At 45.8% G+C, this 18,685-nt stretch overlaps 1 non-coding gene across 1 annotated transcript; it reads right to left on the bottom strand.

Annotated features, from left to right (window-relative positions):
- Positions 1-4,549: 4,549 nt before the first annotated feature.
- On the bottom strand, positions 4,550-4,623 carry trnan-auu (transfer RNA asparagine (anticodon AUU)). Its single transcript has one exon. It is a non-coding gene; the product is annotated as a tRNA-Asn (tRNA).
- Between the last annotated feature and the right edge of the window lie 14,062 nt (positions 4,624-18,685).

The raw sequence follows: 18,685 nt of genomic DNA, 5'->3' as shown, positions 1-18,685 counted from the left end.
TTCCAAAATGCATTACCTCACATTTGTCCGGATTAAACTCCATCTGCCATCTCTCCGCCCAAGTCTCCAAATAATCTAAATCCTGCCGTATTCTTTGACAGCCCTCATCGCTATCCGGAATTCCACCAACCTTTGTGTCGTCTGCAAACTTACTAATCAGACCAGTTACATTTTCCTCCAAATCATTTATATATAGTACAAACAGCAAAGGTCCCAGCACTGATCCCTGCGGAACACCACTAGTCACAGCCCTCCAATTAGAAAAGCAACCTTCCATTGCTACTCTCTGCAGTCTATGACCTAGCCAGTTCAATATCCACCTTGCCAGCTCACCCCTGAACCCATGTGACTTCACCTTTTGTACTAGTCTACCATGAGGGACCTTGTCAAAGGCCTTACTGAAGTCCATATATACAACATCCACTGCCCTACCTGCACCAATCATCTTTGTGACCTCCTCGAAAAACTCTATCAAGTTAGTGAGACACAACCACCCCTTCACAAAACCATGCTGCCTCTCACTAATACGTCCATTTGCTTCCAAATGGGGGTAGATCCTGTCTCGAAGAATTCTCTCCAGTAATTTCCCTACCACTGACGTAAGGCTCACCGGCCTGTAGTTTCCTGGATGATCCTTGTTACCCTTCTTAAACAAATGAACAACAATGGCTTTTCTCCGTTCCTCCGGGACATCCCCTGAAGACAGTGAGAATCCAAAGATTTCTGTCAAGGCCTCAGCAATTTCCTCTCCAGCCTCCTGGGGTAGATCCCATCAGGCCCTGTGGACGTATCTACCTTAATATTTTTTAAGACACCCAACAGCTCGTCTTTTTGGATCTCAATGTGACCCAGGCTACCACACTCTTCTCCAGACTCAACATCATAGATTATCATAGAATTTACAGTGTAGAATGTGGCCATTCGGCCCATCAAGACTGCACCGGCTCTTGGAAAGAGCACCCTACCCAAGATCAACACCTCCACCCTATCCCCACAACCCAGTAACCCTACCCAACACGAAGTTTCAATTTTGGACACTAAGGGCAATTTATCGTGGCCAATCCATCTAACCTGCACATCTTTGGACCATGGGGGGAAACTGGAGCACCCGGAAGAAACCCACGCACACACGGCGAGGATGTGCAGACTCCACACAGACAGTGACCAAAGGCGGAATCGAACCTGGGACTCTGGAGCTGTGAAGCAATTGTGCTATCCACGATGCTACAATGCTGCCCTACCAATTCCTTCTCTTTGGTGAATACTGATGCAAAGTATTCATTTAGTACCTCGCCCATTTCCTCTGGCTCCACACATAGATTCCCTTGCCTATCCTTCAGTGGGCCAACCTTTCCCTGGTTACCCTCGTGCTTTTTATGTACGTGTAAAAACCTTGGGATTTTCCTTCACCCTATTTGCCAATGACTTTTCGTGACCCCCTTCTAGCCCTCCTGACTCCTTGTTTAGGTTGCTCCCAACTTTCCTTATATTCCACACAGGCTTCTTCTGTTCCCAGCCTTTTAGCCCTGACAAATGCCTCCTTTTTCTTTTTGACGTGGCCTACAATATCTCTCATTATCCAAGGTTCCCGAAAATTGCCGTATTTATCCTTCTTCCTCACAGGAACATGCCGGTCCTGAATTCCTTTCAACTGACACTTGAAAGCCTCCCACATGTCAGATGTTGATTTACCCTCAAACATCCGCCCCCAATCAAGGTTCTTCAGTTCCCGACTAATATTGTTATAATTAGCCTTCCTCCAATTTAGCACATTCACCCTTGGTCAACTCTTATCCTTGTCTACCAGCACTTTAAAACTTACTGAATTGTGGTCACTGTTCACGAAATGCTCCCCTACTGAGACTTCTACCACCTGATCGGGCTCATTCCCCAATACCAGGTCCAGTACCGCCCCGTCCCTGGTTGTACTGTCTACATGTTGTTTTAAGGAGCCCTCCTGGATGCTCCTTACAAACTCTGCCCCGTCTAAGCCCCTGGCACTAAGTGAGTCCCAGTCAATATTGGGGAAGTTGAAGTCTCCCATCACCACAACCCTGTTGTTTTTGCTTTTTTCCAAAATCTGTCTACCCATCTGCCACTCTATCTCCCGCTGGCTGTTGGAAGGCCTGTAGTAAACCCCCAACATTGTGACTGCACCCTTCTTACTCCTGATCTCTACCCATATAGCCTCACTGCCCTCTGAGGTGTCCTCCCGTAGTACAGCTGTGATATCCTCCCTAACCAGTAGCGCAACTCCGCCAACCCTTTTACATCCCCCTCTACCTGCCTGAAACATCTAAATCCTGGAACGTTTAGCTGCCAATCCTGCCCTTCCCTCAACCAGGTCTCTGTAATGGCAACAACACCATAGTTCCAAGTACTAATCCAAGCTCTAAGTTAATCTGCCTTCCCCATAATACTCCTTGCATTACAACATATGCACTTCAGGCCACCAGAACTGCTGTGTTCAGCAACTTCACCCTGTCTGCTCTGCCTCAGAGCCATACTGTCTTTATTCCCTAGTTCTCCCTCAATGCTCTCACCTTCTGACCTATTGCTCCCTTGCCCACCCCCCTGCCATACTAGTTTAAACCCTCCCGTGTGACACTAGCAAACCTCGCAGCCAGGATATTTATGTCTCTCCAGTTTAGGTGCAACACGTCCTTCCTATATCGGTCACACCTGCCCCTGAAGTGCTCCCTTTGGTCCAGATAACAGAAACCCTCCCTCCTACACCAGCTGTTTAGCCACGTGTTTAGTTGCTCTATCTTCCTATTTCTAGCCTCACTAGCACGTGGCACATGGAGTAATCCCGAGATTACAACCCTAGAGGTCCTGTCTTTTCACTTTCTGCCGAGCTCCCTGAACTCCTGCTGCAGGACCTCATGCCCCTTCTATGTCGTTAGTACCAATATGTACAACGACCTCTGCCTGGTTGCCCTCCCCCTTCAGGATGCCCTCTACCCGTTCGGAGGCATCCTGGACCCTGGCACCAGGGAGGCAAATTACCATCCCGGAGTCTCTTTCACGTCCACAGAATCGCCTATCTGTGCCACTGACTACAGAGTCCCCTATGACTTTTGCTCTTCTGCGCTTTGACCCTCCCTTCTGAACAGCAGAGCCAGCCGTGGTGCCACTGCTCTGGCTGCTGCTGTTATCCCCTGATAGGCTATCCCCCCCCCCCGACAGTATCCAAAGGGGTATACCTGTTCGAGAGGGGGACAGCATAAGGGATTCCTGCACTGACTGCCTGCCCTTTCTGGTGGTCAACCATTTCTCTGCCTGCACCTTGGGTGTGACCACATTTATATACCTGCTATCTGTGACGCTTTCCGCCACCTGCATGCTCCTAAGTGCATCCAATTGATGCTCCAACCGAACCATGCGGTCTGTAAGGAGCTCCAGTTAGGTGCAGTTTCTGCAGATGAAGCCATCCGGGACTCTCGAAGCCTCCCGGGCCTGCCACATCTCACAGTCAGAGCACTGCACCCCTCTAACTGACATTGCGTCAATTAATTCGTAAATTAAAGTTAAATGTTAAAATTTGAAGAAAAAAAAGTTACTGTTCACTACCTGTTTCCTAGCAGTAGATTTATACTATAAATGTGAAGGCTTAATACAGTACTCTCCGATCTCTGGCTTAGATACCCCTCTAAATTATAATTAAGTAATTTACATGTTTAATTAGTTTCCCAATGCTTAATTTTTTTAATTTCTGAAGATTCCCAACCAGCCACTCAGGTCACAGCTTTTCTCTGATGTCACTTCAGTCCCCCCCCCCCCCCTCTCCACCCCCCCCCCCCCCCCCCACACACACACACAATTTGAAAAGGAATAAAAATGAGTAAAACTCACTTTCTTACCTTCTGAGGGTCTCATATGCTCTCTGGTTCTCTCCCTTTCCTGGTTACCTCACTGCCCCAAATTACCAAGTTTCCAATTCCCTCGCTGGATGTGTCTTACTCACTCAGGCTGTGTCTCTTTGACCTGCGCAACGCTTCTGTGGAGAGAGAACGGGGTCTGTGTTTCAAGCCAGATTAGCAGTTTCGCTGGATTGGCCATGATCAACATGCCACGTTCAGGGTATTCTCTGGAGGGACTTGGTCACGTCATCCCTTGCTGATTTTTTGGAATCCATTTCACCCTGTATCCCTTTCCTCTCATTCCAGAATATTGTCAGTGCAAACAAAATCTCTCTATTTCCACGATTGAATTCACCGCCGCCATACCAGTTGCACTTTGGAGCGCCTTTCATTCGCTGTCTCACCCACTTTGATCCAAAGAGAAAAATCTAGTCCCCTTTCGTCCCACTATTGCTATTGGGGTGAATGTCTCTCTTTGGTAGGTCAAATTAACGTTGATTAATTCTTTGGATGTGAACTGACTGTTCAAAACCAGAATGACAGCATTTGGTGTGTTTAATATTGGAACCGGACAAAAGAAATCAAATCAATGTGGCATGAAATATAAAAAACACCAAAGTGGGTGATTCGATCCAACAGAGGGACAAAGTATAAAAAACACTTCATACGGGGGTGGGATAACACGTCATCTCCGGGTGGGATCGAACCACCAACCCTTCGGTTAATAACCGAACGCGCTATCCGATTGCGCCACAGAAACAACAAATGCTGCTTTTGCTCGAATAAGCAAGCCAAATTACGATGGAAACCATCTCACCTTGTCCATATCGCAACAGCAACTGCTGATGCACCAATCTGGAACAAAAACACAAACGGCTGGGCAATCTCAGCAGGTCTGACAGCATCTGTGGAGAGAGAACGGAGTCTGTGTTTCAAGCCAGGGTGACTGTGTAACAGAACGAAGAGTACACCATTATCCGTAGCCCTGTCAATAGCGCGCCTCCGGCCTTTTTACATTCGATCCATTGTTGCATTTTGCGCTTCCCGATATTCGCAATGAAACTAGAATTAAACTGTATTTTCTGATGTGCAGTAAGGACTGTTTTCTTAGTTTCTAAATATCAGTTAATTTCTCGAACCATTCTAATCAAAGGAAATGTGTCTTGACTGTCGCTGATCAGTCGGGCAGCGCCCTTCGTTCTCCCCGGATTCTGTTTCTCGAAGTGTTTCCCAACATTCACAAAACTGGTGCTTGATGTTCGTGTGTCGCTTCGTTTCCGTTTTCTCCATTGCCAACTGGCTCTCTTTCCAGAAAATTGGCTCACTCATCCTCATTGGATCATGACCAGATGTCAGGAAATTCATTTATATGGATGGACGATCGAGACCAAGATTATTCTCCGCGTATACAGAAGGTTAAGTGGGTATTTGGTTGAGACACTTGTACATTTTGGGTTAATGGCAAAGGAAGATGCAGCAAATTAAGAGAGACTGTTTTCACTTCCAAACAGACCAGAGCCTGAGGAGTATGCTTGATGACAATAGTTAAAATAAAAAACCGGGAGCTGAAGAGATTCTCGCATTAACAACCGTTTTTACAAAAGAACAAAGAAATGTACAGCACAGGAACAGGCCCTTCGGCCCTCCAAGCCCGTGACGACCATGCTGCCCGACTAAACTACAATCTTCTACACTTCCTGGGTCCGTATCCTTCTATTCCCATCCTATTCATATATTTGTCAAGATGCCCCTTAAATGTCCCTATCGTCCCTGCTTCCACTACCTCCTCCGGTAGCGGGTTCCAGGCACCCACTACCCTCTGCGTAAAAAGCTTGCCTCGTACATCTACTCTAAACCTTGCCCCTCTCACCTTAAACCTATGTCCCCTAGTAATTGACCCCTCTACCCTGGGGAAAAGCCTCTGACTATCCACTCTGTCTATGCCCCTCATAATTTTGTATACCTCTATCAGGTCTCCCCTCAACCTCCTTCGTTCCAGTGAGAACAAATCGAGTTTATTCAATCGCTCCTCATAGCTAATGCCCTCCATACCAGGCAACATTCTGGTAAATCTCTTCTGCACCCTCTCTAAAGCCTCCACATCCTTCTGGTAGTGAGGCGACCAGAATTGAACACTATACTCCAAGTGTGGCCTAACTAAGGTTCTATACAGCTGCAACATGACTTGCCAATTCTTATACTCAATGCCCCGGCCAATGAAGGCAAGCATGCCGTATGCCTTCTTGACTACCTTCTCCACCTGTGTTGCCCCTTTCAATGACCTGTCGACCTGTACTCCTAGATCTCTTTGACTTTCAATACTCTTGAGGGTTCTACCATTCACTGTATATTCCCTACCTGCATGAGACCTTCCAAAATGCATTACCTCACATTTGTCCGGATTAAACTCCATCTGCCATCTCTCCGCCCAAGTCTCCAGACAATCTAAATCCTGCTGTATCCTCCGACAGTCCTTATAACTATTCGCAATTCCACAAACCTTTGTGTCATCTGCAAACTTACTAATCAGGCCAGTTACATTTTCCTCCAAATCATTTATATATACTACAAAGAGCAAAGGTCCGAGCACTGATCCCTGTGGAACACCACTGGTCACAGCCCTCCAATTAGAAAAGCATCCCTCCATTGCTACTCTCTGCCTTCTATGGCCTAGCCAGTTCTGTATCCACCTTGCCAGCTCACCCCTGATCCCGTGTGACTTCACCTTTTGTACTAGTCTACCATGAGGGACCTTGTCAAAGGCCTTACTGAAGTCCATATAGACAACATCTACTGCCCTACCTGCATCAATCATCTTAGTGACCTCCTCGAAAAACTCTATCAAGTTAGTGAGACACTAAGTTGTCTCCCCTTCACAAAACCGTGCTGCCTCTCACTAATACGTCCATTTGCTTCCAAATGGGAGTAGATCCTGTCTCGAAGAATTCTCTCCAGTAATTTCCCTTACACTGAAGTAAGGCTCACCGGCCTGTAGTTCCCGGGATTATCCTTGCTACCCTTCTTAAACAGAGGAACAACATTGGCTATTCTCCAGTCCTCCGGGACATCAAACTGTAGCAGAAGCATGCACTCAGCTGTTAACCCGTTTTAAAGAGTGCTTCGCACAGAGCATTCCTCATCCGTTCATTTAGGAAAAACACGTCAACTGACCATTGCCGTGACTTGGATTCGAACCGAGGTTGCTGCGCCCACAACGCAGAGTACTAACCACTATACGATCATGGCGCCACACGTTACCGCCGAGGCAAGCTACAACTGTTGATGTACTTAGTCATAATTGTTTGGAACCTATCATGGCCCATACTTTATGACTCTCGAATTACAACTTTCGTAGATACACAGTTTTGATGCCTTAACCTTGGTTCCATAATAATTTTCCTTTAACAAGGATATATGCACTTTAACCCAGGCTCATAAAAATAACAATGCTACCGCTGTAATATATAATACATAACAATTTCAATAATCGTCCCAAACATATGGCATTTGGACGTTCTCATGGTGTCTGCATCGGTTTTCTCCGCCTGCTCGAAGTCCCTCCCACAGTTCAAAGATGTGTAGGTTCGGTGGATTGGCCATGCTAAAGTGTGCCAGATTGTACATAGATTAGCAGTTTCGCTGGATTGGCCATGATCAACGTGCTGGATTACGGGTATTCTACGGTGGAGCTTGGTCACGTCGACCCCTGCTAATTAAAAAAAAAACATTTCGTCCTGTATCCCTTTCCTCACATTCTTGAATATTGTCAGTGCAAACAAACTCTCTCTATTTCCACGATTGAACTTCTCCGCCCGCATACCTGTTGCACTTTGGAGCGTCTCCCATTCGCCGTCTCACCCTCTTGATCCAAAGAGAAAAATCTCGGGCCTTTCGTCCCACTGTTGCTATTGGGGTGAATGTCTCTCTTTGGTAGGTCAAATTAATATTGATTAATTCTTTGGATGTGAACTGATTGTTTAAAATCATAATGACAGCATTTGGCGTGTTTAATATTGGAACCGGAGGAAGGAAATCAAATCAGTGTGGCATGAAATATAAAAAGCACCAAGTGGGTGATTCGATCCCACAAAGGGACAAAGTCCAAAATACAATTCATCCGGGGGTGGGATAACACTTCGTTTCTGGGTGAAATCGAACCACCAAACTTTTGGTTAACTGCCGAACGCGCTAACCGATTGCGCCACAGAGACGACAAATGCTGCTTTGGCTCGAATAAAGAACCCAAATTATGATGGAAACAGTCTCCCCTTGTCCACTTCGTAACAGTAAATTCTTGCTGATGCACCAAACTGGAACAAAAGCACAAAAGGCTGAGCAATCTCACCAGGTCTGACAGCATCTGTGGAGAGAGAACGGAGTCTGTTTTTGAAGCCAAGTTGACTGTGTCACAGAACGAAGAGTACCCCATTATCCGGAGCCCTGTCAATAACGCGCCTCCAGCCTTTTTACATTCGAGCCATTGTTGTATTTTCCGTTTCCCGATATTCGCAATAAAACTCTAATTAAACTGTATTTTCTGATGTGCAGTAAGGACAGCGTTCTTAGTTTCTAAATATAAGTTAATTTTTCGAAACATTCTAATGAAAGAAAATGTGTCTTGACTGTCGCTGATCTGTCGTGCAGCGCTACGGAATCTGTTTCTCAAAGTGTTTCCCAACATTCACAAAACGGTTCCTTGATGTTCGTGTACCACTTCGTTTCCGTTTCCCCCATTACGAACTGTCATTATTTCCCAAAATTCTGCCCACTCCTTCTCATTGCATCATGACCAGATGTCAGGAAATTAATTTATATGGATGGACTATCGAGACCAAGATTATTCTCCGCGTATACAGAAGGTGCAGTGGGTATTTTGTTAAGACACTTGAACATTTTGCGTGAATGGCCAAAGAAAGCGATGCAGCAAATTGAGAGAGACTTCCTGCTTGATGATAATAGTTAAAATAAAAAACCGGGAGCTGAGGAGATTTTCGTATTCACAACCGTTTGAATTCTGGAGCATCAAGTAGGAGCAGAAGCATGCACTCTGCTGTGAACCCGTTTTAACGAGTCCTTCATACAGAGAATTCCTCATCCGTTCATTTGGGAAAAATATATCAACTTATCGCTGCCGTGACTCGGATTCGAACCGAAATTGGTTCGGTCACAACGCAGATTACTAACCAATACACGATCACGGCACCACACGTTCCGGCAAAGGCTCACCTGCAACTGTCGATGTACTTGATTATCAACGGAGTGGCATGCATCATGGCCAACAGTTCATGACTCTCTAATTACAATTTTAGTAGATACACAGTTTGGATGCCTTAACCTTGGTTCCATAATGATGTTCCTGCAACAAGGATATATACACTTTAAACCAGGCTCATAAAAAATAACAATGCAATCGCTATAATCTATAATACACAACAATTTCGATATTCATCCCAAACATATGGTATTTGGACGTTCTCCCGGTGCCTGCATCGGTTTTCTCCGCCTGCTCGACGTCGCTCCCACAGTCCAAAGATATGAAGGTTCGGGTGGATTGGCCACGGCAACGTGTGCCAGATTGTCCATTGATTAGCAGTTTCGCTGGATTGGTCATGATCTCCGTGCCGGATGAGGGGTATTGTACGGAGGAACTTCGTCATTTCGACTCCTGCTGATTTTTCGAAACCATTTCACACTGTATCCCTTTCCTCTCATTCCTGAATATTGTCAGTGCAAACAAACTCTCTCTCTATTTCCACGATTGAACTTCTCCGCCCACATACCAATTGCACTTTGGAGCGCCTCTCAGTCGCCGCCTCACCCTCATTGATCCAAAGAGAAGAATCGAGGCCATTTTCATTCCACTGTTGCAATTAGGGTGAATATCTCTCTCTGGTCGTTCAAAGTAATATTGCTGAACTCTTTGGATGGGAACTGGCTGTTTAAAATCAAAATGATAGCATTCGGCGTGTTTAATATTGGAACCGGAGGAAAGAAATCAAATCAATGTGGCATGAAATATAAAAAGCACCACGGTGGGTGATTCTTTCCCACAGAGGGACAAAGTCTCATAAACACTTCATCCATGGGGTGGGAAAACACTTCATCACTGGGTGGAATCAAACTGCCAACCTTTTAGTTAACAGCCGAACGCGCTAACCGATTGCTCCACAGAGATGACAACCTCTGCTTTTGCTCGGATTAACATATCAAATTCCGATGGAAACAGTCTCATCTTGTCCACATCGGAACAGCAAATTCTTGCTCTTGCACCAATCTGCAACAAAAACACAAAAGGCTGGGCAATCTCAGCCGGTCTGACAGCATCTGCGGAGAGAAAACTGAGTCTGTGTTTCAAGCCAGGGTGACTGTGTAACAGAACAAAGACTACACCATTATCCGTAGCCCTGTCAATAACGCGCCTCCAGACTTCTACATTCGAGCCATTGTTGTATTTTGCGCTTCCCGATACTCGCGATGAAACTATAATTAAACTGTATTTTCTGATGTGCAGTAAGGACTGTTTTCTTAATTTCTAAATATCAGTTAGTTTCTCGAATCATTCTAATCAAAGGAAATGTGTCTTGACTGTCGCTGATCAGTCGGGCAGCGCCCTTCGTTCTCCCCAGATTCTGTTTCTCGAAATGTTTCCCAACATTCACAAAACTGGTGCTTGATGTTCGTGTGTCGCTTCGTTTCCGTTTTCTCCATTGCCAACTGGCATTATTTCCCTAAATTCTGTCCGCTCCTCCTCATTGCATCATGACCAGATGTCAGGAAATGAATTTATATGGTGGGACTATCGAGACCAAGATTATTCTCCGGGTATACAGAAGGTTCAGTGGGTATTTGGTTGAGACACTTGAAAATTTTGGGTGAATGACCAAAGAAGCTGATGCAGCAAATTGAGAGAGACTGTTTTCACTTCCAAACAGACAAGAACCTGAGGAGTATGCTTGATGATAATAGTTCAAATAAAAATCAGGGAGCTGAAGACATTCTCGTGTTCACAACCGTTTGAATTCTCGAGCACCAAACAAGCACTCAGCTGTGAACCCATTTTAAAGAGTCCTTTCCTCAGAGAATTCTTCATTAGTTCTTTTGAGAAAACCCCATCAACTTATTGCTGCCATGACTCGGATTCGAACCGAGTTTGCTGCAGCCACAACCATGAGTACGAAACACGGGACGATCACTGCGCCACACGTATCCGCCGAGGCAGAAGTGTAACTGTCGATAAGTCATAATTCCTCATCCGTTCATTTGGGAAAAACAGATCAACTTTTGTGGCGTGTACACTCTTTACTCCGGGGACATTAGGATGAGATTTCTAAATTCTTGGAAGTGCAGGGTCGGATTCGGACAAGTCAGCATGGATTTAGTAAGGGGAGGCCGTGCCTGACAAACCTGTTAGAGTTCTTTGAAAAGATAACAAATAGGTTAGACCAAGGAGAGCCAATGGATGTTATCTATCTTGACTTCCAAAAGGCCTTTGATAAGGTACCTCATGGGAGACTGATGAGTAAAATAAGGGCCCATGGTGTTCGAGGCAAGGTACTAACATGGATTGACGATTGGCTGTCAGGCAGAAGGCAGAGAGTTGGGATAAAAGGTTCTTTTTCGGAATGGCAACCGGTGACGAGTTGTGTCCCACAGGGTTCAGTGTTGGGGCCACAGCAGTTCTCTTTATATCTTAACGATCTAGATGACGGGACTGGGGACATTCTGGCTAAGTTTGCAGATGATACAAAGATAGGTGGAGGGGCAGGTAGTATGAAGGAGGTGGGGAGGCTGCAGAAAGATTTAGGCAGTTTAGGAGAGTGGTCCAAGAAATGGCTGATGAAATTCAACGTGGGCAAGTGCGAGGTCTTGCATTTTGGAAAAAAGTATAGAGGCATGGACTATTTTCTAAACGGTGACAAAATTCATAATGCTGAAGTGCAAAGGGACTTGGGAGTCCAGGATTCTCTAAAGGTAAACTTGCAGCTTGAGTCCGTAATTAAGAAAGCAAATGCAATGTTGCCATTCATCTCAAGAGGCTTGGAATATAAAAGCAGGGATGTACTCCTGAAGCTTTATAAAGCATTAGTTAGGCCCCATTTAGAATACTGTGAGCAATGTTGTGCCCCACACCTCATGAATGACATACTGGCACTGGAGCGGGTCCAGCGGAGATTCACATGGATGATCCCAGGAATAGTAGGCCTAACATACGCTGAACGTCTGAGGATCCTGGGATTATATTCATTAGAGTTTAGGAGGTTGAGGGGAGATCTAATAGAAACTTACAAGATAATGAATGGCTTAGATAGGGTGGATGTAGGGAAGTTGTTTCTATTAGCAGGATAGACTAGGACCCGGGGGCACAGCCTTAGAATAAAAGGTAGTCACTTTAGAACAGAGATGAGGAGAAATGTCTTCAGCCAGAGAGTGGTGGGTCTGTGGAATTTATTGCCACAGAGGGCGGTGGAGGCCGGGACGTTGAGTGTCTTTAAGACAGAAGTTGATAAATTCTTGATTTCTCGAGGAATTAAGGGCTATGGAGAGAGCGGGTAAATGGAGTTGAAATCAGCCATGATTGAATGCTGGAGTGGACTCGATGGGCCGAATGGCCTTACTTCCACTCCTATGTCTTATGGTCTTATGGTCTTATGGACATTGCTTTCAATGCAGGCACACAGTTTCCCCATTTTAATGCACTATTAATGCAGGTTTTGCCTGACCGCTTAGCATCCAGTATTACAACTAATAACATGGACTGGTCTGACAATTCCAAACCTCAAATGAAACGTGGGGTGAGACCTGTTACAAAGACACTTTGCCCAAAGATAAATTCGAATTCATCCAATGTCCCTCTCAAAGAAGAGCTCCTTAAGGTCAGAACTCTCAGACAGATTAACGTTACTATCGCCCAGATTGCACGGACCCTCCTGAATTTGGTTACCACTGACAGGCTCCTTAGCCCTTCACTCCATACATGCAGGATTTCGACAGCGCTCCTCCGCATCGTCCTGCTGCCAAATATAATGTCACTTGCTCCAACTGTCAACGTACAGGCCACTACGCTAGGGATTGTCCAGCACCCCGACGACAAAGTAGATTTCAACCCTGTCGGCAGACACCCTTTACTACCTCTAACCCCTACTGACCAGCCAGATCGAACTTTCCGCTCCTCTGAACAGACCACTCTGACGAGCCCACCGCTACGATTTGCATAGAGGGCGTGCCTATCCCCTTCCTGATTGACACCGGCGTGACTCATTCTACGCTGGACTGGACATTAATTCAGAAACAGTGCTTTCCCCTTTCTGATAAGCATGTGGAACTTGCTGGTTTCATGGGGGAAGGTGCTGTTTATCCGCTTACGAAGCCACTCTCTGTTCAATTTGAGGGCCAGGAATGTTGCATCCCTTTCACAGTTACCCGCGTCCTTGGAGTCAACCTGGTCAGACGTGACTTGCTGTGTCCCTTGCAGGTGGAAATTGTTTGCCTTGATAACGGCATTACTATATCAGCTATCCCGCAGGCCCAGCTTCGAAATTTTCCCCTTTTCACTACTCCACAGTGGTGGTCGGTTGATTTTTATCCCTCACACTTTTCAACTCCCTTAGATATTCCCGATCCACATATCACTCTTTGCTACGATCATACAGGATGCTCACCTGATTTGGAGAGCATGTACCAAGACACCCTCGGTTCTCTAAAATCTGTGTCATTTGTTGGCCTCGCTCAGGGAAAAGAAGGGTCTGCCTTTCTTGTCAATTTACCCCATGGCCTCTGGCATCAGTCGGGACTTGTGTCACCCCACGTGATCCTTTCTGTGAACGAAGGCTACAGTGCCAAGTCCTTGGGATTTCTGGCAGTTGCATTACGAAGACAAGCAGATCCTTTCTTTAATGGAAGTCAAATACTACCCGCAGGCACTTTACAATATTTTCAACGCCCATTTGTCCTCATTGGCACACTGCACCACCATCGTTCAGTCCAATCAACGACTTCTGAACTACCCGCAGATTTATGGGCGGCATCGAAACACGAAGTTGGTCTCACTAATGTCCCTCCCGTTGTTATTAAAGTTATACCCGACATGCCCTTTCCCTCGATTTCACAGTACCCTTTGCGCCCCGAGGTTGAAGGAGGAGTCTTGGTCATGATTCAATCGTTGCTTCAACAGGGAATTGTGGTACCATGCCAATCGCCCTGTAACACCCCGATTCTTCCAGTTCCTAAGATAGCAAGACATCCGAATGGCGTTTGGTCCAAGACCTCTGACGTATTAATCAGATAGTGGAACCCTTACATCCTATTGTTCCAAACCCGGTGACAATCCTTAGTAATGTCCCACCACAGGCGGCTGTTTTCACCCTTGTTGATTTACAACATGCCTTTTTGCAATACCCCTCGCCCCTGAATCACAGTATTTGTTTGCCTTTACATTTAAGGGCAACCAATACACTTGGACTAGGCTCCAACAGGGCTTCATTCATTCTCCAACCCTTTTCTCACAAGCATTGCACTCCCAGTTAGCGACATTATCAACTCCTGGTGGCTCCACCATCATCCAATATGTTGATGACTTACTCCTTGCCAGCCCTGACTTCACCACTAACCAGCATGACACCGTTTACCTGCTCATCCGTCTCCATTCATGGGGGTATGTGATCCCACCCACTAAAGTTCATAAAGGCCAACGGCAGGTCAAATGTTTGGGTGTCCGAATAAGTGCTACGGATCGCTCCCCTACTCAGGAACGCATTACTCCTTCACTGCAGACCCTATTTCCTACATCGCCCAAGCAGGTGCGAGCCATTTTTGGATTGGTGAACTTTTGCAGACAATGGATTGCGAATGTTACTGTCCATACTAAAGAGTTAACTCTGTACTCCTCTCAAAATGCTTCTCTTAAGTTTGAACTTCCTGATTCAGCAAAACAATCTTTTGTTACTCTGAAAAACGCCCTGGCAGCCGCCTCAGCGCCAGGACGACCTATGTATGACAGACCCTTTCAGTTGTACGTTAATGTTTTTGATGAATATGCCACTAGTGTTCTAACACAAGAACACGGTGACCGGCGTCGCCCGGTCGCCTACTATTCTCCGAAATTGGACCCTGTAGCTTGCAGTCTACCTCCCTGCACCCAAATTCTTATGGCTGTCCATTTGTTAGCTCACGCAGCCTCTAATCTGACCCTTTACCAGCCAGTACAAGTGCATACCTCACACTCTATTGTGGCTCTCCTAACGTCTCAGCAAACCCAGCATCTGACTCAAGCCCGCTTGAGCCGCTATGAGGTTTCACTATTGCAAAACCTTTACCTCTCTTTTCATTACTGTTCGACCTTAAATCCTGCTGTGTTCCTCGAACAGCCCCCCGATAACCTTGTGGACCCGCCACACGATTGTTTGCTTCGGAATCACTTCCTTACCGCGCGTCGCCCGGATTTAACGGACCGGCCTATTGATAATCCAGATCTAATTTTTTATGTTAATGGCAGTTCCTCCATTTCTCTCACTGGCATCCCACAGTCGGGATATACCGTGGTAACCGACACTGATGTGCAGGAAGCAGCAGCCTTCGAGACCCCTGTCTCCGCACAAGCTATTTGCCCGTATTCAAGCATGTATTTTGGCCACATGTAAAAGTACTAATGTTTACACTGATTCTAAGTATGCCTTTGGCGTGACGCACGCTTTCGGTCGCCTCTGGCAACAGCCTCACCTCTGCGGGAGCTCCCATTCAAAATGCTCTTTGGATTAAAAATCTCTTCGATGCTAATCAGCTTCCCCATCAATTGGCAATTATGAAATGTGCTGCGCACACAAAGCGGGACACTCCCGTTCAATTAGGAAATGCCCGTGCTGATTCGGCTGCTTTAGCTGCGGCTGATTGTTCCCAGTGGGGCTAATCAGGCTCTAAAGCAGGTACCTGCACTAGGAACGAACGGCATGCCAGACATAACTAAGTTCAAAATTTACAGAGGGACGCCTCTGATTCCGCGCGCACACTATGGAAGTCAATGGGGTGTTCACAAACCTTGACACGAGACCTCAGGCTTACTCCCGTTGGTCAAGTTTGTATTCCGAATTCTTTATTGCCGGTACTTATTGATTATTTGCATTCTTGTACCCATCTTGGCAAGGAGGGAATGGCACAGCTACTCCTGAAAACCTGGTGGCACCCAGATTTGAATACAGCAACGCAAACGCGGCTGGATCGATGCGTTATTTGCGTGAAACATAATAAGGGTAAAGGCATTAAATGCCCTCCAGGAACCACTCCCTTGCCAGATGGCCCTTTTGCCTGTATACAGCTTGATTTTATCGAATTGCCAAAAGCACAGTGCTACAAATATTGTTTAGTAATAATCAATGTATTTAGTAAATGGATTGAAGCCTTCCCCACCACTAATTGTACGGCACATACACTGGTGAAGTGGTTGTTAACGGAAGTCATTCCTCGTTTTGGGGTACCCAAAATAGTGAACTCAGACAATGGACCATATGCTGTAGCTCGGATCAATACTGAATTGTGTGAAGCACTCGTAATTAAACAGCAACTGCACTGCGCATATCACCCGCAGGCTGAGGGAATTGTGGAAAGAGCCAACGGGACATTAAGAGAAAAATTATCTAAATTAACTGAAAAAACTGGGTTAAATTGGCAAAAAGTTGGCACTATTTCACATGCGTGTGACTCCCCATTCGCGGACCGGACTGTCAGCTACAGAGATAGTCTATGGTTGGCCAATGAGAACTCCCTGGGATGCCCATGAAAAATTCCTAGAGGGAGTAGACCTCCACATCGGGGAACAAATGCAGAAGAATTTGAAGCAATTAACACATTCTCTGAAGTTTCTCCACTCACAGGTAAAACAGGCACATCTCCCAGTAATGGCAGAGACAGTGGTCCCTCGATATCCAGTGAATAAACCCGGAGACCACATGTTGGTTAAAAACTGGGACAGAAAGAATCTAGGATAGCGCTGGAGTGGACCCTTCCGCGTACTGCTGACTACACCGACTTCCGTCAAACTTGAAGGACGTTCAAGTTGGATACATCTATCCGATTGCAAGAAGATAGTCTCCAAACCAGACGAGAACACAGGATGAAGATCTTCATAATAATTTTTGGACTATTTAGCCTTAATGGCCACTCGGTAGTGAAAAAAACGACCGAAACGAGACCTGCCTTCCAATACCTATTTATGTATGTCATATCTTTATGCCGAAAAATTGAATGTAAGCAAGTGTTGGGTTTGTACCCACATCCCCGTCCATTCGAGGGAAGGAATACCTCTCCAATCCCTCCCCTTTCATATCGCAGAGACGGTTGAATGGATTTTATGACAAAATCAAACAGGGAGCAGGGGAAATAGGGGGGATATGGAAATATGGAGATCTGCTGCCTATGACATGACTAAATTTTCAGCTTCGTATCAACCTACCTATAATCGTGCCTTGATTCCACCCTCCCTCACTGTCCACTCGTATAATGTTCAAGGTTCCATGTGTTTTAATAAATCAGGGAAAGGAAAGTTAATGGGGCAAAGTAGGTGCAACCTTACAGTTGACTGGCAAGGACCGGTACCAGGCATATCCAACAAGGGCATGTTTAACTGTGATTGGTCCAAGGTATGAAATATAACTTCTAACATTTCATGGGGACAGACATCCCCAATCCCCTGGATGACATCAGCTGATGATTTTACGGCCTATAATGGAACCTATTTCATATGCGGCACTAAAGGACATCCATGGCTTCCCATTGATTGGACAGGATCCTGCTTTTTGGGATATGTTGTACTTCAAATGCGTCACCTACCCACCTTTAAGCACTCCCCCTCGTGAGCAAAAAGGACTATTTCTAAAACAGAACAGTTCTTTATGACGGCCTTTCCCTTGTACGGAATGGGCAAGGCATCCGACGAACTGATCCACATGGCCACAGCATTGGAACAACTGGCGAACGTAATGGCAGCAGAAGCCAGGGAAACTGGACAGGCATTGGCTGAGGTCTCAGCTGAGCTAGTAGCTGTCGGGACTGTGGCATTACAAAATCGACTGGCTTTGGATTATCTGTTCGCCTCGCAGGGAGGAACGTGCGCTATCATAGGTCAGGAGTGCTGTACATATATTCCAGATGGCTCGGAAAATATCACTAACCTGGCCGACCATATAAAGAGACAGGCTTCTCAAATTCAAGAGATTGACAGTGTATTTCATGACTATAACCCGCCGGGTTGGCTAGGATGGTTGGGTCACGGAGTATTTGATTGGATCTTTAAGGCCTTCATTTTATTACTATCAATTCTACTAGGGATAGGATTGCCTGGTTGCTTGTGGAAATGCATTTTCAAACGAGTCATGGATATATCTATTTAACTAGTGGTCATGATATGACGAAAGGAGGGAATGTGATATGGTACGAATTAAGTAATGGCATGATGGGAAAACTGGTCAATGGGAAGACTGGTCAAAAGGTTTGATACAATACAAGAAAGGCTGAAACTGCTCATTCCAGCTCGCTAGGCCCAGGTAAACAATGCTGCCCTAACCATTTTCAGACTAGTATGGCCATAGGCCAATTCTGCATAACTTGAAGTCTGAAAATATTAGCGAACGTCGAGCCATTCCAAAACACCGGACCTCGGCAACTCCTGTGTAAACTAACTCGTCATAACCCAGGGCCGTAGGAATTTAAAACAAAGGTAAGTTCAGGAAGAAACAAGTCTATTCTGACCTTTCAATGTTCCCTCCGAGGACTAAATAATGGTATGAGTGATATGACCAAACATGGTCTGGTCTTTGCTTCCGTTTGTTTTTCCG

The sequence above is a fragment of the Scyliorhinus torazame genome, chromosome 14 (genome assembly GCF_047496885.1).
Source record: "Scyliorhinus torazame isolate Kashiwa2021f chromosome 14, sScyTor2.1, whole genome shotgun sequence".
Classification (NCBI taxonomy): Eukaryota; Metazoa; Chordata; class Chondrichthyes; order Carcharhiniformes; family Scyliorhinidae; genus Scyliorhinus; species Scyliorhinus torazame.
The sequence above is the reverse complement of the archived record's forward strand: the minus strand, read 5'-3'. Positions and strand labels throughout refer to the sequence as shown.